The sequence below is a fragment of the Anabrus simplex genome, chromosome 3, assembly GCF_040414725.1.
Source record: "Anabrus simplex isolate iqAnaSimp1 chromosome 3, ASM4041472v1, whole genome shotgun sequence".
Lineage (NCBI taxonomy): Eukaryota > Metazoa > Arthropoda > Insecta > Orthoptera > Tettigoniidae > Anabrus > Anabrus simplex.
In genome coordinates this window covers 432082337-432107320 of record NC_090267.1, presented here as the reverse complement: position 1 = coordinate 432107320, position 24984 = coordinate 432082337, and the positions used below count along the sequence as shown (strand labels likewise).

Below are 24984 nucleotides of genomic sequence, written 5' to 3'. Positions count from 1 at the left end.
CATCATTGTGGTAATCACATTAACAAGGTTGTAAATCAAGGTTACAGATCTCTTTCATGTTGTTGTTTGTCATCAGTCCATAGACTGGTTTGATGCAGCTCTCCATGCCACCATATCCTGTGCTAGCCTTTTCATTTCTACATAACTGCTGAAGTCCTTTGTGTCTTAGGATGTGTCCTATCTATCTCTTCTTCTCATCAAATTTAGCCACAACAATCTCCCCTCACCAATTCGATTCAGTATCTCTTCATTCATGATTCAATCTGTCCATCTCACCTTCAGCATTCGAATGAAACACCACATTTCAAAAGATTCTATTCTCTTCCTTTCTGAGCTAGTTATCATCCATGTTTCACTTCCATACAGTGCTAATTCCTATATCAATGTTCGAAGTGTGCAAATTTCTTAAGAAAGGCCTCCCTTGCTTGTGCTAGCCTGTACTTTATGTCCTCCTTACTTCTGCCATCATTAGTTATTTTACTACCCAAGTAACAGTATTAATCTACTTTAAGACTCCATTTTCTAATCTAATATTACCTTCGTCACCTGACTTCATATGACGGCACACCATTACTTTGGTTTGGGCTTATTTATTTTCATCTTGTACTCTTTAACCAAGACTCCGTCCATACCATTCAGCAATCTCTCCAGATCTGCCGTCTCAGGTAAAATAACAATATCATCGGCAAACCTCAGGGTTAAAATGATGTGGGTAGATTTGGCAGTTGAAGTAATTGGGACGAGAATTTTCTCAGTGTATTCATCCTGTGAGGATGAAGTTGACAAGTTTTATGAAGCACTGAGTGAAGGATATGAAAATGTAATAGGTAAATATGGGGAAGATATGGAAGCTAATAGGAATGGAAACCGTTTGCTGGACCTCTGTGCTAGTATGGGATTAGCAATTATGAGTACAGTAGAACCTCGTTCATTCAAAATCTCGCCTAATTCGAAGCAGCTCTCATTCCCAGAAACATGCGGTATGGTTTTGCATGTTATTTAAATCGTTTAATTCGAAATATGGATAATTCGTAATTTGAAGAACAATGTCAGTCCCGTTACTGAAATTCAGACTTTTAATTCAAAACTTCCTTTACATATTGAAAAAAATAGTATCTTACAGAGTAATTTAATTTCAAAATTTCACCGCGTCATGAAAGAATGAGTCTTCCAGGACGTGCAGGGGTAACTTTGCGCACATTCACCTACCGTACTTCAGGCGTGTCTACAGTGTGCTTCATATCTGCTATGTTCGAACAGAATCGTAATTATTTTGTATTCTGCATTTTAAGGAACGCCACAATATCACGTAGCAGGCAGTGTGCGGAGAGGTAGATTCTGCGAACACTGGCAATGGCGACAGTTGGCGAAAAAGCGTGGCTTATAGCCTATAATCAATTCGTACGCACCAAACAGTATTGTCAATGCCGATGAAACTGGTTTGTTTGTTTGTTTGTTTGTTTGTTTTATTTTTTAAAATACTGAGGCCAAACGGGCTTTGAAAGGAGAGAATCTCCAGCCAGGAAATGTACTGTGTTGCTATACAGTGCACACGGAAATGAGAGACTTCCTTCCCCGTCGTAGGAAAGTTCGAAAAGCCACGATGTTTTAAGGGCGTCGGGCACTTTCCATGCCAGTACAAGCCATCTAAAAATCAAATCAAAATCTCTTTATTTGCAAATGAGGCGTCTACCTCGGTGGCAAATGGTACACTAAAATACATTATTGTCAAGCACTAAATATTAAATTAACAAGAGAAGAAAATTTTTCCTATAATACAATATTATACAATTTACGCTAACAATGTTTTCTATTAAACACACAGCTCATCCTTAATAAATTTATATTGTTTACAAAATTCTAATTATAATATCTCCTGTACTACTTACAAATATAGTCAACTGACATACAGTATGTGGAATTGCTTCAAATGATACTATAAAACTGGTATAACATTAATATTTACATTGCATTTATTTATTTACTATTTTTTTTACCCGTTCTGGATCCTAAGTAGCATAACGACCTGCTGCGTCTTAACCAGAGCCCCTTTTGCCACCACTTTTCAGAGTTGCTGAAGGGCCTTCACAGCTACCGTAGCGGTCCCAGGGCCCTCGAAGTCCCCACTGTACTTCACCCCTACAGGCAGTCCCCTACTTTGGCTGTCCAAACTCCTTAGACCAGGGGATGGAATTAATTTATTCACACACATTTTTTTTTTTTTTTTTTTTTTTTTTTTTTTTTTTTTTTTTTTTTTTTTTTTTTTTTTACAATAACCTGCACTGGTCGAATGCCCTCTAACACTTCATTTATTTTCTCTGTTGCTGTTTATTCTCTTCTTGAATATCTGTACAGATTTTGGAAAAGGATCAAACACTACCCCTGGTAAACTGTTCCACTCCTTCACACCCTTCCCAATGAATGAAAATTTACCCCAATCGCTTCTGCTAAAATTCCTTCTAATTTTATATTTGTGGTCAGTCCTGCCGATATAATTATTTTCCAACTGAAGCCTCTCACGGATATCTCCCCATGCTTCTTCTCCTGTATAGGCTCTATATAATCCTGTAAGTCTAGTTTTCTCCCTTCTCTTACTTAAAGTTTCCCACCCAAGTTCCTTTAACATTTCTGATACACTACTCTTTCTCCTGAAATCCCCTGTTACAAATCTTGCTGCTTTCCTCTGCACACTATCTATTTCTTTTATTAGGTATTCTTGGTGAGGATCCCAAACACTGTTTGCATATTCCAATAATGGACGAACCATACTCAAGTAACTTTTTTCTTTTAATTCTTTGTTGCATCCTTTAAGTAGCCTCATTATGACATGTAATGATCTGTATGCTTTCCCAACAATGTCATCAATATGACCCTTCCAGTGCAAATTACTTTCAAATCTCACACCTAAGTATTTGCACTTGCCATCTTTTGGGATAACTACCTCATCCAAAGTATATTCAAATTCAGTTTTAAAGCTCCTGTTTGTAAAAGTTGTAACAGTTGATTTGCCTCCATTAACCTTCATATTATTTTCTTCAACCCATTGTTGGATACTTTCAAGGTCCCTTTGTAATTCTGAACAATCCTCAATGTTGTTTATTTCTCTATAAACAATTATGTCATCTGCATACAATCTTATTTTTGATGTTATATTGTTCCCTAAATCATTTGCGTATATTAAGAAAAGTAACGGACCGATTATACTACCCTGTGCAATTCCCTTCCAAACTTTCTCTTCCTGCGATACATTATTTCCTACTTTGACTTTCTGAACCCTTGAATTTAGAAATGCTTTTATCCAACGTGTAACCCTTACGTCCAATCCTATTCCCTCCAATTTCTTTAATAATATTCCATGTTCCACTCTATCAAAGGCTTTGGAAAGATCTATGGCTATGCAATCTAACTGACCTCCTGAATCCAACTGATCTGATATGTCCTGCTGAAATCCCACCAGTTGTGTCTCACAAGAAAATTTCTTTCTAAATCCATACTGGCTCCTCATGAACCAATTTTTATCATCACATATCCCTCTGATGTACTTCGATATTAAACTCTCCAGAATTTTACAAACTATACTGGTCAGGCTGATTGGTCTGTAGTTCTCTGGTGTCCTTTTATCACCCTTTCCTTTATAAATTGGTATTATTATAGATTCCTTCCATTCCTTTGGTATTACACTATTATTTAAACATAGTCAAAGAGAAATTTTAAATAAGGCACTATGTACCACCCCATTGTCTTTAATACCTCCCCAGTAATTTGATCACTTCCTGCAGCTTTTCCTAACTGAAGCAGTTGGATTTCTCTGAAAATATCTTCGTTTGTGAATGAGAAGCTTCTTGTTTCCCTCTGTCTCTCTCCCTCTCTATCTTCTGTTTCGGTTTCCAACTCTTGACAATCATCTACTGAATCTCTAAATTCCCTACTAAATAGGTTTGCTTTCTCAGTATCTGTTAAATAGTGTTCACCCCCTTCTCCCACCATTGTAGGAATTTGGACTCCTTTTCCTTTTTGATTCCTGATATATGAATACAGCTTTTTCCATTTCCCTTTGTGGTCATTACCCTCTTGAAGTATGCCATTCATATAATTCTCTTTTGCTTCCTTTTTCACTCTATTCAGTTCCCTCATTAGCTGTTTTCTAGTTTCTCTACTCTCCCTACCCTCTTTGATTTTCCTGTTTACTATTCTACATTTTCTTTTTAATTTTCTTATTTCCCTTGTATAATAAACAGGGTCTGAGGTCATTTTACCCTTCTTAACAGGTACAAATCTCTTCTCTCCTTCCCAAATAATTCCTTTAAATTTAGCCCAAAGTGTATCCAAAATGCAACAAAGAGTACAGTAAGTAATCCAAAAGATAAAGCATTTGCACAGGGGAACCAGCATACTTTTTCCTCGTATTTGAATCGTATTTTTCTTCCTTTTGTTGCGTGAGGTTATATTTTGTCATTGTTTTATACAAGTGCATTATTTGAATAATGCATGCACCTTGTTGAATACATTTCTGAAATAGTGTTTTCCATGGCATTTGAAAAGTTTAAACTGAGAATCAAGGTGATTGCAGGCATTAATGGGTCTTAAAAGTGCCTTGGCAGGAAATTGTACAAGTATACTCACTGTACTGGTGTTGTAATGTGGACAGAAGCAAGGGACTTTCTCCCCTCATCATAGGGAAGTTTGATAAGCCAGGATGTTTTAAGGGGCATTGGGTACTTTCCGTGGAAGCACAAGGCATCTAAAATGCATACAGTACAGTAATCCAATGAATAAAGCACTTGCACAGAGGAGCCAGTATAGATTTCTCCTCGTCTTTGAATCATGTTTTCTTTGTTTTGATTTCACTGCGTGAGGTTATGTTTGCCGGTGAGTTATCAAAGTGCATTATTTGAATACTGTAAATGCACCTTGTTAGATACATTTTGGAAATAGTTTTTCCATAGCATTTGAGAGCTTTAAACTGTGAATCAAAGTTAATTGCATACAGTAACGGGTCTTGGAATATATTTTGACGCCGCAAGGGATGGCATTTCTGAAGTACATGTTGGCGGTTAATTCGAAATCACGTAATTCTAAGTCCTATTTTTGCGTCCCAATGACTTCGAATTAACGAGGTTTTACTGTACATTCTTCAAGCATAAGGCTGTTCACCGCTGAACATAGGAGGGTAGGAGCACCATAATGCACCATAGGGACACGCATAAGATCACAAGATATAGTTGGGACGATTGATATGGAACTGTAATTGATTATATACTCGCAGACCAAGAAGTTTAGAAGATTGTAAATGATGTCAAAGTAATTCCTAGTGAAAATTTGGATGGAGACCACAGGCTGTTGGTTACAGATATCACAAAGAGAAGACCTCCTAAAGTCTACAACAAAAGAACACCAAAAATAAAAACTTGGAGACTTTCTGAACCAAGGGTGAAGGAAATGTTTCGAGAAAATGTTTGGAAGATGTTACCAAAAGAAGATCTGACATCTGCAAATGAGGAGAGTATTGGTGAAGACAGCTGAGAGAATACGTGGAAGGCTGAGCCAAATAAGGAAATCCAAAGAAACAGGATGATGGAATGAGGATGTAAAAGCTGTCAAAGCTAGAAATGGTGCAAGAAAAACTTTGTACCGTGCCAGAGTGCAAGGAAATCCAAATGAAATTGAGGATAAACTATCATTTTACAGAGAAAGAATATTACAGGTCAAAAGAACAGTTGACATTGAGAAAAGGAAATGTGAAGATCTTGCCAGTAGAATAGACAAGACAAACACAAGAAGCTCCTGTATAGTATTGTTAGAAACAAAAGAAATGATAATAGTACTATTAACACAGTAGAGCTTCCAAACGGAGAGGTAACTAGAAATGAAAATGAAATATTACAGGGGTTCAGTAGATATTTAATCACTTACTGAACTGTAATACAACTGACAACACACAAGATGACCTTCTAAACCCTATAAATTATAATGTAGCAAGTTTGACCTGGCTGGAAGTGGAGACAGCAATATGTAAAATGAAAAACAACAAGTCTGCAGGATTGGATGAGTTCAGTGTGGACATGATCAAAGCACTTGGAGAATTTGGAATACAATGGTTGTATAGAGTACTAAATAAAATTTGGGAATAAAATGAAGTCCCCAGTGACTGGAGGCAAGGAGTGATTATTCTACTATTTAAGAAAGGTGACTGAAATAAGTGTAACAACTATAGAACGTAACCCTTCTATCTGATGGATTAAAAATATATGAGACCATCCTAGAAAGAAAAATCAGAGAATTTGTTGAACCTAAACTTAAGGAAGAACAACATGGATTTAGAGCAAACAGATAAACACTAGACCTCATTTTTTCGACAAGAATGCTCTTTGAAAAATACTGGGACAAGAATAGAACGGTTATAAGTTAGTTGTATTCTTAGATATTGAGACGGCGTATGATCATGTACCACATAAGCACATATGGGAATGTCTGAGACATAAAGAAGTGCCAGATAAGATTATAGCTCGAGGAGAGACAAAGAGCTGTGTGCAGATTCAAGGCGGCAGGTCAAACTGTTTTTAAAACAAGAGCGGAGTCCAACAAGGAAGTTGTCTATCACCACTTCTCTTCATTACTATAATGGGTGAGGTTAAAAAAGCAGTGAAAATGAAGGATCAGACAACAAATGCACTTGTATTTGCTGATGATGTTATGCTATGGGGGGAGACAGAAACAGAAGTTCAAGCTAAACTAGATCTTTGGCAAGAAGATTTTGAAAGAATGGGAATGATCATCAGCCAAACTAAAACCGTCGGTTTAGTGATGAGTCAATGAAGCAGTAGACATTATCAATAACTTCAAACCACGAACCTACTACGCTAGCGTAGCAGGGGGAGAGGTGATACTCCCACGTGGTGCGTCCCAGGTGGTGGATAGGGGGGGTCCTAACCGGCTTGCCGGCGGACTTGAGAGAAATCAAATACCTCTCGCGGACCAAACACACTACCTCCTGTGGGTGGGGGGCGCAGATGAAGAATACACCCACGGTATACCCTGCCTGTCGTATGAGGCAACTAAAAGGGGCCCCAGGGGCTCTCGACTTGGGAGCATGGATTGGTGACCACTGGGCCCTTAGTCCTGGCATTGCTTCCACATTCATCTATCCTGTCCGAGCTTTCTTGGTCAACTCTTGTTCTCTTCCGACTCCGATGGTATTAGAGCATTCGAGGCCTAGGGAGTCTTTCATTTTCATGCCCTTCATGGCCCTTGCCTTTCTTTGTCCATTACTTCATTTTTCGAAGTGACGGATCACTACATTTTTCTTTTTTCACTTTATCTACCCCCTGTGGGTGGGGGCGCAGACGAAGAATACACCCACGGAATCCTCTGCCTGTCGTATGAGGCGACTAAAAGGGGCGACCAAGGGATGATTATATTAGAACCATGAAACTACTTTTGATTAGTACCATCATGCGGAGAACACCATGGGTTGCCTGTACTTGCGAGTAGTACCACTATATTAGGTACACAATAGGTTTGTGATTAGTAGCAGCAGAGAGGGGTTCACTGTGAGTTTCCAGTACCCGTGCGTCGTACCCTTGTGAGCAACACCACAGGTCTGGGCGTTGCCTGTGATCAGTACCACTATATGAGTGGCACGGTGGGTCTGCATTGCCTGTGCTTAGTGCCCACTATGTGAGGAACGCCACGGCAACACTGGCGCCCGTGATTAGTACATCTAGGTGAGGAACACCGTTGGTTTGCGTTGCCTATGTGTGGCGCCATTATGTGAGAAACACCATAGGTCTGCGTTACCTGTACGACGTTCAGTACTTGTGAGTAGTACCGTAATGTTTGGAACACTGTGAGTTTACGCTACCTTTGATTAGTACCGCAACTTGAGAAATACCATGGTTCTACTTTACTAGCGATTAGTGCCATTATGCGGGACGGTTGACATGGATATTGACCCCTTTAACAAGCATCATCGATTCAGGATTGGGCTTTGAAAGCAGTCCCTTGGTCAGTAATATTGTTTCTGGGATTGTGAGCCATTTCGTGTCAGATCCACTGATTGTTTTAAATTCATATTCATCAGTTCATTCCTCATCATCACGTTTTGAATTCTGGGCAGTGGATGAATTTTGTACTTTTAAATTGGAATCTCATTTCGTAACATAGGGGCCGATGACCTAGATGTTAGGCCCCTCTGAACAACAAGCATCATCATCATCATCATCAATAACTTCAAATACTTAGGGAGCTTCATTTCTTCTGACAATACCATAAACCAAGAAATAGTATAGACCAAAAATGCAATCCTGCTTACAATTTAAATGAAATTTCAGAAACTGTGAACGTACTTTTTGAAGCATTGCTCAACAGTTCCTATTTGGACAAGCCTCACAAGAAACCTCTACGCACTCACTCCCTGCCTATTGGTTCCAGCCTTCCCCTACTCTCCCTTCAAACCAACTTCCATCACGCATGGCCTCCACAGTCCACCTCCAATCAGCCATAAACATCAGTATACGCTTGAGATAACCATTCTTGGAGAGAGACAGGGACATAAGTAATCAGATGTGCCGCATTTTATTTCAGTCTTTTGTATTATAAGGTGCTTCAAAACTTGCCTACTTTTAACGTTAATAATAGCTTTCATTCTCGTCCTAGGGCATTCTACTGCACATTTTCCACCTATGAAATCAGATATTCTGCCTACCTTATTACATACCTGCCAACTTTCTCGATTTAGGCGGGAGACTCCCGATTTTCGACAGTTTTTCCCGCCTCCCGATTATTCTATTATTTCTCCCAATTTTAGCTTTTTTTTTTTTTTTTTTTTTTTTTTTGTGAACTTCAAAAATTTGTTTGCAAATCCCGCCATTTCAGCTTTTTTACGCCAGTGGTCGGAAATCCTTCACTCATTGGCCATTTTCAAACAAAATATTGACTTTTATTAATGCGAGAAATGTGCGCGAATGTGCGATGTTTATTGAAACCTGTACTATACACAAACCTTTTCTTCATACCAAGTTTTACTGGGTTGAGGAGTAAGGACTGAGCTCTTCCAGTTCCAGCCAGTTGAATGGAAATGAAATCTGAATTGAATCAATAATACGATCGATCGATATGAATTTTCTAAATTTTTATTATCTTAACCAACAACTGTGACACACACACACACACACATTATATAACATTACATAACATTTCTCGATGCGAATCTTGGTCCTAGCATGAATTCTATAGTTTGGCTTTGCTGTGTAAACAACAACGGTACTAGTACGTAAATTGTACGCCAGATGTCTCACGGCGATGCATAAGCGATTCATAGTTTGTGTTTCAAAGGTTGCCAGTATGAATCTTGAAGATAACCGAGGTCTACCAATTCAGCACTAGGGAGCTCAGGTATCAAGAAAAGGTTCGCGTATAGTATATCACGACACGTATATCGATTTTTTTTACATAAAAACAATATATATACAATTCTCCACCTTATCAATACGAATTTATTTTACATTACAAATATTCAAGACTAGTTTCGACCCCTATGGGGTCATCCTCAGTTGACATGCATTGTAAATTGTTCATAAAAACATCACGTATAGTGGTAAAAGTTAGACTAGTTTAGGCTGATCATTAATGTTTGGTATGTCTAGTACATGACTAGTGTGCATTGTTCATAAAGACATATATTACCTTACTGCTACTACTATCCAATTTTAAGTTATATAGTATGGAACACAGATATGTTTGTGTAACTCAACAGTGACAAGTTCAAATATTTACAGAATTGGCTGTTGATTAGTCACATGATATAACAGAACACAGGCTTAAACATTTTTGATTTAAGTGTCAGTGCAACATCTTGCTTTTATACATACTAGAAGCTAAATTCATTTTGTAAAGTCATTACATTCTGATTGGAACTTAGTGTGAGGTTAAAGTTGAATAAAATATATGCTAATGTGGACATTAAAATATTGTTAAAATGGGCATATAATCAAAAACAATGGTATGTATGCCACACATGTCTAGTATAAAAACTCATTACATTGATGCTGTTAGTGTGCAGTACAGCATATACACTGATTTGGCATAAATGGATTTGTATATATATTGTTCCAACAAAGTGGATTCATAAAAATATAAGATGTATAGGTAATTAGTATTATAATGATCCACTGCAAATTAGGTAATGCTGTTGTTTATCTGAAGATCTATTGGCAGCTACAGATATTAAAGTTATTAAAAATGTTAATGGAACATGTTTTCTTCCGTAGACGTGATGTTTAAGATTGGTGGCATTAGTCAAATATGATGAAAGTTATGCGTCTTGGTGCACGTTGGTTAGTTCTGGAAGCTTGTATGTAATGAGAAACCAAGGTGGAGTGTGTAAAGTGCTGGAGCCGTGCGTTCTTAGTAGCTGCCTGGCAGCACGGCTCCAGCACTTTACACACTCCACCTTGGTTTCTCATTACATACAAGCTTCCAGAACTAACCAACGTGCACCAAGACGCATAACTTTCATCATATTTGACTAATGCCACCAATCTTAAACATCACGTCTACGGAAGAAAACATGTTCCATTAACATTTTTAATAACTTTAATATCTGTAGCTGCCAATAGATCTTCAGATAAACAACAGCATTACCTAATTTGCAGTGGATCATTATAATACTAATTACCTATACATCTTATATTTTTATGAATCCACTTTGTTGGAACAATATATATACAAATCCATTTATGCCAAATCAGTGTATATGCTGTACTGCACACTAACAGCATCAATGTAATGAGTTTTTATACTAGACATGTGTGGCATACATACCATTGTTTTTGATTATATGCCCATTTTAACAATATTTTAATGTCCACATTAGCATATATTTTATTCAACTTTAACCTCACACTAAGTTCCAATCAGAATGTAATGACTTTACAAAATGAATTTAGCTTCTAGTATGTATAAAAGCAAGATGTTGCACTGACACTTAAATCAAAAATGTTTAAGCCTGTGTTCTGTTATATCATGTGACTAATCAACAGCCAATTCTGTAAATATTTGAACTTGTCACTGTTGAGTTACACAAACATATCTGTGTTCCATACTATATAACTTAAAATTGGATAGTAGTAGCAGTAAGGTAATATATGTCTTTATGAACAATGCACACTAGTCATGTACTAGACATACCAAACATTAATGATCAGCCTAAACTAGTCTAACTTTTACCACTATACGTGATGTTTTTATGAACAATTTACAATGCATGTCAACTGAGGATGACCCCATAGGGGTCGAAACTAGTCTTGAATATTTGTAATGTAAAATAAATTCGTATTGATAAGGTGGAGAATTGTATATATATTGTTTTTATGTAAAGTAATATCCATCAATACGGAAATGAAACTTATAAACAATAACGTATATCGATTGTCAATCTCTCGTTCTCGCGCGCTATGTTCGTGTTCGTTCACATCAGTCTAGTCGATTCTAGAGACTAGTTGCTAGATATGGAGTCTGTTTTAGTAATTTAGTGACAGAATTTCAATAATAATGACTAGTGACTTTTCTGGAGATTTTAGAAGCAATTTGCAGAGATGATTCTGGCTAATTTTAATTTATCTCAATATAAATAAAATAAGAGTGTCGTACGTACATACGTACGTACGTGTATCATGAGAAAACGGTTGAGGAGAATTTAATGAAAATCATTATATAAAGTTGGGAAATGAGTCGTTGCAATCTAGGCCATAAATAATTATATTCACGCTGAGTGAAATGGTAGTTTAGGAAAAGGCCTAAAATTTAATTCTCAAATATTTGTTATTATTGGCCCTATATTAATCTGTGGGTTTGCTAAATAATGGCATCTAAGTGCATGAGTTCATACTATTTTCGGAAGGCTTATCAGAGACTGATCATCTCACTCACATATTTCCTGTGAGGTAATTTTTAGCCTTGTAGCCTCGTATAGCAACAGTCGGGCTTTTGAGACAGTAAGTCTTATGAATTTATCATAGTACTGTATTGCACAATCATCATCATCATCACCATCATCATCATCATCATCATCTTCCAAGTATTGGGCCATGTGACCCGTTACGGTCTTGCATTTTACTTTTTGCAAGACTTGAAAGCAATCAAATGTCCTTCCGACGGGTTGCTAGCCTGAAGGAAGTAAGACCATTGGTGGGGCTGCCACCTCTCAGCTAATGGACTAGCTGAAATCACAGCATTTCCTCCATAATGGATGTAATGGTTATACCGCCGTGACTATGTCAACAGGACTGGGAACAGGTTTTTTCATCTCGGGAAGGTGAGGTTGGCCTTTGGGCAGGAGAGGTTATGTCATAATCATCATCCTTCCAAGTACTGGGCCAAGACATGTAGAATAAGCAGTTTTGACCAATTGTATCTCCTGATTTCTCCAGATTTTTCCTGATTTTCATATCAAAATCTCCTGATTGTAGGTGTTGTAAAGTTAGTAATGGTAAGAGATGTGGGACTAAATGAGGCCTAAGAGCTGCCTACCAATAGAGGATTGTAAAAGTGCTTGGGTAATTTACAGTGGCTGCTGAAAGGCACAGAGATACATCTGTGTTATAAGCATAACAGTCTATAATGAAGATCTACATTAAATGTCTGTGATGCTATTTAATGGACTAAATCAGCTTGGAACTCACAGAAGCACAAAACCATTGAGAAACGTTTCAAGTGATGAGTTTCCTATGCAGAGAGTGTTGATGTAGCTCCACAGCTGGATTTAGAGGGACATCTAGAGGCAATTTAGACATTGATTATAGCAGCAGGAACAATATATGGTGCCAATGCTGAAATGGAAGGTGTTCATAACACATTAGAAACTGAGTCAAACAATTGTTGCCTTGGTCTCCCTCTGCTTCTCTTACCCTTCAGGCCAAGTCAATTATTCTCCTAGGTAAACTATCCTCTTCCATTCACTTCACATGACCCCACCACAGAAGTCTTTAACTCGTTTCCAGAACCCTCCTGCCATTGCTCCCATCTATTTGTACCAGCAGTCATTCTCACTACTTTCTTGTCTGTCACTTCTAACTTATCAATACAATATCCTAGTTGTCCTTCCTCTAAAACAATAATCGCCACCTCCACCGTCCGGCTCCATGGCTAAATTGTTAGCGTGCTGGCCTTTGTTCACAGGGGTCCCGGGTTTGATTTCCGGCAGGGTCTGGAATTTTAACCATAATTGGTTAACTTCACTGACACGGGGCTGGGTGTATATGTCGTCTTCATCATCATTTCATCCTCATCACGACGCACAGGTCGCCAACGGATGTCAAATCAAAAGACCTGCATTTGGCAAGCCGAACTTGTCCTCGGACACTCCCGGCACTAAAAGCCGTACACCATTTCATTTCACCACCTCCACCTAGCTTTCACTCCCATTCAATGAATTATATCTGAAAACAGACGAGTGTAAAGATAGTTTGATCTGGGAGCCAATTGCTTTCTTACAAAATATCACTGATCACAACTATGAGCTCTGTGAGCTCACTGCATTAACTTTGCTGCCCCTTGATTAAATTTCATTTAGTATACTACTATCTTGGGAGAATACACATCCTAAGTACTTGAAATGATCTACCTTTTCCAGATTTGTATTCCCTACATGACATTCATTCCTCTTAGCTTTCTTCATCATTGACATCATTTTAATCTTGGAAATGCTAATATTCATATTATTTATTATTATTGGTTGTCGTCATCTGAGTCACTTGAATAAATAAACACACTATGTAAATTACGGCGTGTAGAAGCTTGAATATCACTTCCACCATCACTCTCACATTCAGTTTCCACTAATTCATTATCACTATATCCATTTGAACGATCATTGGCATATAATTCTTATCATCGTCAGCTAACACTGTATTCCGCAGGCGCTCCATCTTGTCATTGACTGAACCGGCAGAAAGAAAGTCGACGTTTCGAAACTAAATCAAAGAATAAAAGAGGCCGTGAATGACAGGAAAGTGGCAGATACACATCTACGATTTATTCTACTCAATGTGCAAGTTCGAAATAGTTCAATATATGATCAAGAGATGTCGCAGGAAGACCGAAAACAATGTCGTGAATAAAACCGAGATTTCTCGGGGCCTGTCACCTACCGCTGGCGAGCGTACTACGAGATTTCTCGGGGCCCGTCACTCATGTGTTAAGCCTGTCTCAACTCTGAACCATTAATTTTGACCCTTTTGGTTCTAACACAGCTTTCACAATTTTGATACAATGCTATTACCGTCTGTATTGTTTCATTCCCAATCTGTGGTTCATATTCACAGGACATGTGCATTAGTATGTTCTGAAGAAGTGATTAGCATTTGAACCATGTCGGTTCAAAGTCCACATCGATATCTCGGCGCACCACCACCGATTGGTAAAATGTTCCTGCGGCTCTCATTGTCGCTATAAACCGAAGGTAATGGATCAGTGTGACTTAAGCAGACATGCAGGATGTCTCACAGACATATGCAACTGTGGAACCAGGTGAATGCAGCATGGATGGCTATACCCTAGGATGCCATTCACGCTTTATACTATGAACAACAAAGATATAGCCTTGTCCGACCACCGTGAATACTTCCAACCAAGAACTCATTCTACCACCAGTTCTCACTGCTGCTCGATTGTAAACATAAATGCCTCAGTACTGCTAACTTATTTCCCCTTAGTGCTCTGTTGTATGCCTTCTCTAGATGTATGATGATATATAAAATTCCTCTCACAGTTTCCAGTTACTTGACACTTAATGAAAATTTTGCTTTGCTAACCCCTCAGTGGTCTGAAGCCACTCTCCACAATTTCTCTTCCAAAATTCCTGTGAACACCTTGCTTGGTATACTGATCAACAACACAACCTTCACCTTCACATTTAACATTTTCGTTAAATGAGACACACGAATTGCTGCCACCCACTGAGGGACTATCTTCTGATACTGCAGTTCGCATGCCTGAATTGTCCTTTGATTTGGAGGTTGTAAATGTGATGTTGTGTTGGAAGATAGAAATTGCAGTTTAACATTGGACAGCTCAGTATCAGGGTGACAGGGGACTTCGGGAAGAATAATAATGTTCTGATTTTGTTATTCTATTTCTGAATTGAAATATCTCCACCATTCTTCAAATATAGCGAACCTCATCCATACCTTGTTATTAGTAAACCACTTGACACCCAGTAGGTTCATGTCAACATTTTATAAGCACTGCAGCCTTTGTGATTTGCCTATAATTAAAGGTGAATCCTTGTTACCCACAGCATTACAGCAGAAAAGAACTGTAAGTGTGTGCATGTGTCTCTCTCTCTCTCTCTCTCTCTCTCTGAAAAAATAGGCATTTATGACAAAGACATTTTAACTACTAAACCTAATTATAATGTTAGAACATCCTTTGCAAAGTCATTTGTATGGAGTATATTGCTGTATGGAAGGGAAAGCTGGACTCTGAGTAAACTGGAAGGAAATCGGCTTGAAGCTGCAAAAATGTGGATGCGGTGAAAAATTTACAAGAACGAGCTGGATGGAAAAACAAACCTGGAAGTTTTAAAGGAAGTCCATGAAGAGAGGAGATTCTTAAAGAAAATGGAAAGGAGAAAAACAAAATATTATTGGACATATAATCAGACACAGTACTTTTATCATTAACATTCTTGAAGGGAAAGTGTTGGAGAGGAAAGGAAGAGCCTAGGAAGAAGTACTTCAAAAACATCATGAAGAGACTGCTTCCACTTACTTGTGCCAGACTCGTCACTTTCAGCTATCCTGTCCAACCTCCCTTGGTCAACTCTTGTTCTTTTCTGATGCTGATGCTATTAGAGCATGTAAGGGCTAGGGAGTGTTTCATTCTCACGCCCTCCGTAGCCCTTATCTTTCTTTGGCTAATATCTTCATTTTTCGAAGTGTTGAATCCCTTCCATTTATTTTTTTCTTCCTCCTCTGATTAGCGTGGTTAAGTGTAAGAAAGGGCCAAGAGCCCTAACTTTGCCACAGAAAATAAAGTCTTTATCTATCTATCTATCTATCTATCCATCTATCTAGTGTTGTTTAGTTGTACTTCCTCTTAAAACCACCACCACCACTCATGAAGGGACTAGGATGTGACAGTTATATCAAATGGCAGAGGAGAGTGGTTGCATCGACAAGGCATTACCTTTAGGATGTGAATGAATATACACAGGATTTATGGGTAAATTATTCATTTCCAGAGAATAATGACTTTCATAAGATGACCACAAGGATCCAAAATAAAACTATTTTATATTTATAGCTTACAGCAGTTATGAACAAAGAAAATGAAATATAAATACCCAGAAGAACTATTTGTGATTTGCAGCATATTGAGTGTGTTAACATAAGGATGAATGTAAATTGTGTCTTGAGAATCTTGATGGGTCTCTTCAGTGCTGTGAGGGCAGTAGCATGGATGACATCTTTGCTGATTCTGAGTCTGGTGCTGAAGTAAACAAAGAAAGATGTAAGATGTAATCGTGCCTTTGGCTCTGACCATCAATCCCACAATTTCAAGGCTTTTGAGATAGTACGTGGTAGTAGGGAATACAGGAATTGGTATCAATTATTTTTGTCTTTGACTTCGACTGGTTGTGTCACAGAAGTCTCAAATTAACCAGTATACTTGCTTTGTTTTTTCGTCGAAGGCATGATATCTGCTTGATGAGTGCTGCCAGTAGTAGCTGAGATGCCATGAACTTTTGTGGACAGCAATGCTGGAGTCTTTCAAACTCTTGGCTGTTATTATTATTATTATTATTATTATTATTATTATTATTATTATTATTACCTTTTTAACTCACTTATATCACACACTTTTCCCCCAAGAATTTGAGTGAAAATCTTGGTGCGAGCAAGATACATGGAGGGAATCAGGAAATCAAACTTTATTACAAATAAAATACTTTTTAAAAGTAATGAAGCCCCACAATTTTGCATAATTGATTGCATTTTATTATATTCTGTTACATGTTATTGAATATTAACAAAGGTATTAAAGTTCGTGAGATTTAATTGTACTAAGCTGGTTGGCCATGTGTTTAGGCTCACATAGCGGTCAGCTTCACAATTGTAGGTTATGAATAGCTGTGAGACCGAGCTCGATAGCTGCAGTTGCTTAAGTGCGGCCAGTATCCAGTATTCGGGAGATAGTAGGTTCCAACCCCACTGTCGGCAGCCCTGAAAATGGTTTTCCGTGGTTTCCCATTTTCACACCGGGCAAATGCTGGGGCTGTACCTTAAGGCCACGGCCGCTTCCTTCCCACTCCTAGCCCTTTCTTGTCCCATCGTCGCCGTAAGACCTATCTGTGTCGGTGCAACGTAAAACAACTAGCAAAAAAAAATAGCTGTGAGCTTGCATTCAGGAGATGCTGAGTTCAAATTCCACCATCAGCAGCCCTGAAGATGGTTTTCCATTTTCACATCCTCTCATCACCAAAAACCTTTGTTGTATTAAACCACTTTCATTATGTAGCTGATGAGCTACATACAATTATTCATTAATTATTTAGTTTAATTTTAGTCAGATGTTTTAAAAATATTTTTTCTTGCTTTGTAGTCACTAAATGCCAACCACGGTAATTAATTATTTCAGTTTAAAACTTCTTGCATGTAAGGTGAAAGGAAAGGATTGCAGGAGACAGTTCGACTTTTAGCTGAAAGCAGTCATGTATGCCACATGCTGTACATTTTTGTATTTATACCGGCACATGAAGAAAAGCCAGTACGAGATATAAGCAGTAGGATAAATTTTCTCCCTCAATTCCTTATCAAAAATTGGAGTGCACGATATATGCGATGAAGAGAGATACATGCAGAAATATGTTAAATTTATGAATGCCCAAATTAGTATATGTGATCCAAAGTTTTCATGACCTCTTGTATTTTTGGTCATAACAAATAGATGTAGTAGTGTAACTTCTTTAGTTTCTGCCGATAAGCAAGCTGAAGAATCTCATGGCCCCGCCAAACAGCAGTAGCACTGTCACCGGAGACGGCAGTATGTTAATATTGCCATTAGACCACCGTTGCGTTTATCTCAAGTTATTACAATAATTTCTGGTTTTGTTGCTATTCATTCTCTTCTTACTGGCCTTTTTCCCAATTTATTTAGGTCGGCATTTCATGTGGATTTGGCCCAGTTCTACAGCCAAAAGCCCCTTCCTGATGTCAACCCTACAGGGAGGGATGTATTAACTATTGCATATTTTTGTATGGTTAGGAATGTGGTGTGTAGTATGTAAATGAAGAGAAGTGTATTAAGGCAAACACAAGCACCCACTCCCCAAACGAAAGATTAACCACACGCAGTTAAAATTCCTGACCCGGTCGGGAAACAAGCCAAGGGGCACCGTCTGAACCAAAGTCCAGTAAGTACATTGACTGTTTACCCAAGGACCCGGACTTCTGTTGCTATTCATTGTCATTGTGGAAAGGTGTAGGCAGTGTAGTTGTTACGTTATTGCTTAATTAGTTAGTGGGTAAAATGCATTGTGTTCGAGAACAAGAGCATGTGAAAGCTAGGTATGGTATTACAACATGCTCACATGGTTCCTACCCACATCTAGGTCTAGATCTGGATATGACCAATCTTCTTCAGGTAGATATTTCTTTAGAAGACCTAAAGACAGGAATGCTTTTTCAAAATGGGAGAAAACTATCCGTAGAAAGGACAGAAAACTAACTCGCCATTTTTCATTTGTATTCATTTTTACGATAACTTAGTAAAGGTAGGCTCATTTTTGATAGATGATAAAAGAGTAAAGATTCCAAGAAAGAGATGGAAATGAAAGCCAAGAACAGTTCCCCATACGTTTCCAAATATCATTCAAAGACAGTTAAGAAGCTTAATTCTCCCATGAAGAGCAAATCCTTGTGGACAGAGGTTTCTTTCCAATAATAAAAGTTCAAATTGGAATGCAAGTACAATAAAACCCCACTAAACCGATACCTGACTTAACCAAAATGATTGCCAAAAAAAAATTGTGAGATCGATACTCAGAATCAAGCTAGCTACGTTGCTTGCAGCAAGCGACATAATTCTCGTAACCCTACCACCAAACATTGTAGTACTCTGTATGCAGTTAACTTTCCCCCTTGTACTGCACACCTCACTCATTATTTGTCATAAGTATTGCAAGAAGAAAGTTGAAAAAAAATCTGATTTTATGAAATAGTGTATCTAAATACTGTACTTCATATTTAAATAAAGTCTATTTTGAATTTAAACAACATTGCATGTACACAGGAGTAGAATATTTGTCCCCCTCACACTAAGAATAGTTCCCATGGTTTATTCAAAAATTGTCTTATCCAAAATTACTCTTCCCATTTAGTTCATTTAAGCAGGATTTTACCACATCGATGAAGAGTTCTGAGGCTTAGCAGTTGATGATACCTCTAACGTTGTAAATTTTAGAAAAGCCTATGCTTTGATTAGAACACAGAATAAATTAAATATTGCTTGAACTGAAATATTTTCTTGAAAAAATATGTCAGGTGTAAAAAGTCCCTTAAAGGTTATAGGCATGGCTTAGATTATGAGTTGCTGCCTTTGCCTTCTGAGGCTCACTTATTAAAAATGGTCACGGGCTTTAAATGTCTGTATGGCATAAATTATCTTGCCACAGGAGCCATAGAAAAAAATTTAGTGAAAAGTAGGAGAATGAAGGTGTGGCATCTTCTGTCTGCAGAAAATCTATTGATAATGTACCTGCTTCACTAACACTAAGTAAAGATTACAGTTCTGCTAATAGCAAAACGTACCTTACTTGTGCATTGGAAAGTATTTATGATATATTGTTGTCAGTGGAAAAAGTTGTCACGGTAGAACTATCATGTGCCAATAGTTTATAGCGGGGATATATTCCTTCAGTGTAATTACAGTGAAATTCTCACAATAAGGATGCTGTGAGGGTCATGTGTTTACTACCCAAACTTGTATTCCACTTCTCGAAGTGCCAATTCTTCTTTCACACGAAGGAAATAAAAAGGGGATAATCTACCTCGAAGAAAGCAGAATTATCGCAGATACTCCAGATTGTCCAGCTGCTGAATTCTTCCATAAGCATGAGTTCTATACATCTGTTTCTTATGTAGATAGGAGTAGTTAGCATACCACAGTTCATCACACTAGGTCTCGGGTGTTAGTTACACCATCTGTGTAGTGGTCCATGGCAACAGGTTGAGTGCTTACACTTCTTATTCTATACATTATGCCTTTGTTGTTGATGATGGATTTGTAAATATTTTAATTTGTAACTTTTCATAATTTTTCATTATGTAATTTTCTCTTACATCAACTCTTTTGGAACTACTCGCAATTTTATTATTATTATTATTATTATTATTATTATTATTATTATTATTATTATTATTATCATTATTATTGTTATTATTATTATCATCGTAAATTTAGTTGTTTTTTTTAATCTGGTGTGGAAATTTAGTTTTGCTTGGCCAATATATGTGGTGTTGTAGTCTGTTACTTGACATTTGAGATTGTTCGAATTAAGCGTAAGTTTTCGTACCTTTTAGCCCCTTCTGTAAACTTACCACTAGCTTCATTGCCAGTGTAAACTTAGTCCTGTCAGATGCTGGGAAGGTGATAAGCGAGCAATGCCATTATTGGCTTCTCATTTAAATGCCCTATCTGATCAAAGGTATCCAGATACTCCTCTGTATACATAACTAGAGTCTAAATGTGGCTCCTTTGGATGCCTCTCCTGATACAAAAGGCAGCCGAGGGTTGAGTGTTATTCAATGCTACGAGATACCTGTTGAATCGATGGAGCAAAGTAGCTTAGTGACTTTGACCATGGAATGGTTATTGGTTGCCACATCAGTAAGCATTCAGGATCAGTTCTGCCCTTCTCAGATTGTCCAAGTCAACTGTCGAGTATGTGATGATAAAGTGAAAAGGGAAAGCACAACCATAACAATACTACAGATGGGTAAGCCACATGTTGACCAACAGGGGACATCGAGCACTGAAGACGGTGGTGTGGAAAAAAATCACATAACATCGTGTAATATCATCACCCATGAATTCCTCAGTGCTACTAAGTATGCAGATAGCACCATGGCTATTTACCAGGGGGATACGAGAATGAGAATGGGGTTTCAAAGCTCGGGCATGCATCTATCCATAAACTGCACAAAGAAAGGGAATGAACCCTAAGCACCATGTTTGGTGATGTAAGGATTGCTGCCAATATTCCGTGGATGACGAGACATTTGATATCATCATCATCAAGTAATGAAATTGAACAACTAATGGAAAATTTAACTTCTCTTCCAAGCATAACTGGAAATTAATTGAAAATATCCCATGAGTAAAGTGAAATAGGTAAATTTTAAATATAAATGCGCAAGATTTTCAGAGACTTAAGAAAAAAACTTGTGTTGTATGGGATAGGCGTGAGTGGGTTATCAGCGTTTCACTGTAGTGTAATGCAAACTCTGATGCTGTTGGATGTTGTTGTTGTTGACACCATTAGTGATGGCTTAACTAAACAGCATGTAAATAGACATTCAGGTGGAGTTAGAATATAATTAATCAATTCAAGGTCTTTCAGAATTCTTTCTTATCGTGGATGATAATTAGTTCTCTTGAAAATGAAAGATAAGTAAATATGTTCTCTGCTCGGTGAGATGAATGCATTCAAACTAGAGCACAGATGATGATGGGGTGTTTTTTTAAGAGGAAGTACAAACAGATTATGATGTATAACGCTCATCCTCGAGTTGCTCAGGAATATTTATTGAAATCCAGTGTAGAAATATAGAGAGAAAATCAGTATATTTTGAAGTTAGGGTTGTATAAGGTGCTTATGTGTAATAGCCTAATTCTTAACAAACTGCTAAAAAATAATGAGCACTCTTGACTTACTTGAGAACTAACCAAATAGTTTATTTTTTTCCTGATGTGGTAGATTTTATTTCTGGCTTTCTTCAGTTTATATCAAGAACTAGATAAACTAATGAATATTGAATTTCTGCAACCACATTGTAATCGAAATAAACTTTCAACTTATTAGGTCATGTTAAGTACATATAGTACATGGTGAAGAGATGTAGTACAGAACAAAAATGGCCAACTGGACACCATTAGGATCCAAACCCACAACCTCCCAATCTTGCATTGGTTGCTCTACCATTGAGCTATGGTGGCCTAGGTCATATTTGTTCTGTTGGAAAAGATCTATACTACAGATTAGGTTTTGGTTAGCTAAATATGCTCTTAAGTTTTAATGATGATCAATGTTGTTCATCAGAGGAAAATGAGAAATAATTAGGAATAATGATGCTGCCATCAGAAATGAATGAAAATGCTTGTGAGACTCTAAAATCAAACACCACGGAGATCATCTGCTTCTTGTTGTATACAAAGAGAGAAATCAGATGTAGACGAATGGAAGGCTGCTAGAACAACAGATGCGGTGACAAACTAGGACCTGAAAATAAAAAAGTTGACATCAATGGAACTATAGTGGAAGAAAGTATTTGAATCTCTAAAGCAATATTACTTGCTCACATGACCTGTAATCCAATGCTAATGTACCTTTTCCGAGACGCCAAACAGACTAAAAGAACATTGGTAGCTTTGTTGGAATATTTTTATAGTAATATCAGGCTGGTCGTGTTTACTGTTGCCTTTTCTGCTCTTCGTTCTTTACTAAGGAAACCATTGTCATCAAATACATGAATTGGACTTTATGTAGCTAAGGAATCCCTTATCTTGTGTGAATGTGTGCATCGATTGCTTATATATGATCTTTCTCTTTAATAGAAAAATAATAAATTCCATTTGAATAAATGGATTTTATATAATGTAATTTTTTTGCTGGTATGTTGTATTTGAATTCCTCTATGCACAATATTTTCTGACATAATTAACGCACCTTTTATTTTTTTAGAAAAATACCATCGAAAAGCTGGGTTCATAAATTATTCAAAGAATTCGGTTATACAAAAAAATGTATATACATTTAAAAGATACATAAGATATGATATACATAAAATTGGCTCAACTCATGTGCAGTTATCATTTAGCATAAAATTTCTCCTGAGTATTTGAAATAAAGTACATTAGGCAACTGTCTTCGATGTCGCTACCACACTGCAGGAAGAATTACTGCTGTTATCACTGCTCGCATATCTCCATAACAAGTCGTCTTTATTCATGTCTAACTTACTTGAGATTCCTGTTTTCTTGAAGATCCTTTCAATCACCTTTCAAGAAATCCTGTCCCAAACGTGCAACATCCTGTCATAAAGGAGTTTCACAGGTGGTTTCGGAATCTTGTCTGTTGGGGTGAGTTTATGCACACTTTTTACCATCCAGCACTGATAGAGTTTTTGCTCACTGTCTTTGAGTAGTTTTTTTTATCAAAATGTCCAAGGGTTAATTTACCAGTGTTAGTCCATCTGGAATCGCTGCCAAATTGGTTTTCATGATTTCCAGAAATTTCTTGATGTCTTCTGTCAGGTGGCCATAAAAACTGTCCCAACACAAGGAGGGCTAGGCATTGAAGGAGAGACCCCACTCGATTTCTCCAAACAGTTCATATCCAATCTTGTACGAGTGACATGTCCATCCAACCTTTTTCTTGGATACCATTGTAGATCCCTCGTGGAAATTTTACTTTCAGCATTATTTTTCGTTTCAAAACAATGTAAGGTGCAAACTTCCTGCTATCAGCTGTTACAGCAAGCATTACATACATCCTTGTTTTGCACTTCCAGTAGCGCGTACATCATCACTCCATGTCCCCTTCTTATCAGTTGGTTGACTTTGCAGCATATCAAAACTGAAAGTCAATTTTTCTTAGTAAAATTAATCATCCACACTCGGCTAACTTTGTAATCACATACAGTGGTCTCGTGCTGCAGCTATTTCTCATCTTTTAAAAAACAGCATTTTGTGAGAAACAGTATATCCATCCTTGAATAACGAAATCACATTTCTGCAGATCCTCCTGTACTTGTGGAAACTTGCCACTTTTTGGGCCACAGAATGCTTTGCAAAACTTGTTGGTCACTTAAAGTGCAGTTTTCTCCTTCGCTAGTAGCACACATTGCACTCAGACACTGAATACCAGGTGTATGCATAAGTTTTTGCCAGATTTGTGGTAAAGAAAATACGTAATTTTCAAGGGAAATTATTTTTTTGTTTGTTCAAAATATTGGCCGTCGACTACTACACACTTCACCCATCTTTCACGTAAGTTATGAATGCCATGCCAGAAAAACTGCTTGTCTTTTGCAGCAAACCATTTGTCGAGCCATTTTCCAACTTCCTCGAAATTGCTGAAGTGCTGATCTGCAAGCGCGTGCCCCATTGATGCGAAGAGGTAATAGTCGGATGGCGCCAGGTCAGGGAAGTACGGCGGGTGCGGAAAGATGTCCCATCCAAGCGATTTCAAGGTGTCTTTCACTGGTTTTGCTGTGTGAGACGGCACATCGTCGTGTAACAAAATCACTTTGCACTTCTTCTGGCCCATTCCGGTCATCTTTCAATCAACGCATGATTTAAATTAATCTTTTGTTGGCAATAGCGTTGTGCATTAATGGTTTTACGAGGCTTCAAGAATTCACAATACCGCTCTGGTCCCACTAGACACACAGCATGGTCTTCTTGCCGAAGCGATTTAGCCTTGGTGTTGAAGGACCGGCTTCGCCAGGTGACAGCCATTATTTTCTCCGCTTCGGGGTGTCGAAATAAAATTAATTTTTCATCACCCGTCACAGTTCTGTACAGAAATGATTTCCCTTCGTGGCATTGAAGCAGCATTTCCCAAGTGACTTTGCGATTTTCCATTTGCCGTTCATTCAAATCGTGTGGGACCCATATACCTAATTTACTGATCTTCCCCGTTGTTCGTAAACTTCTGCTAATTGTTTCTTTTGACACATTTAATGCTTGTGCCAATTGCTGTTG

At 37.8% G+C, this 24984-nt stretch overlaps 1 protein-coding gene across 2 annotated transcripts in view; it reads left to right on the top strand.

Moving 5' to 3' along the window:
- The window catches only part of tho2 (THO complex subunit 2-like protein), a 547726-nt gene that overhangs the window by 478207 nt on the left and 44535 nt on the right, over positions 1-24984 (top strand). The gene's annotated exons all lie outside the window — the stretch shown is intronic.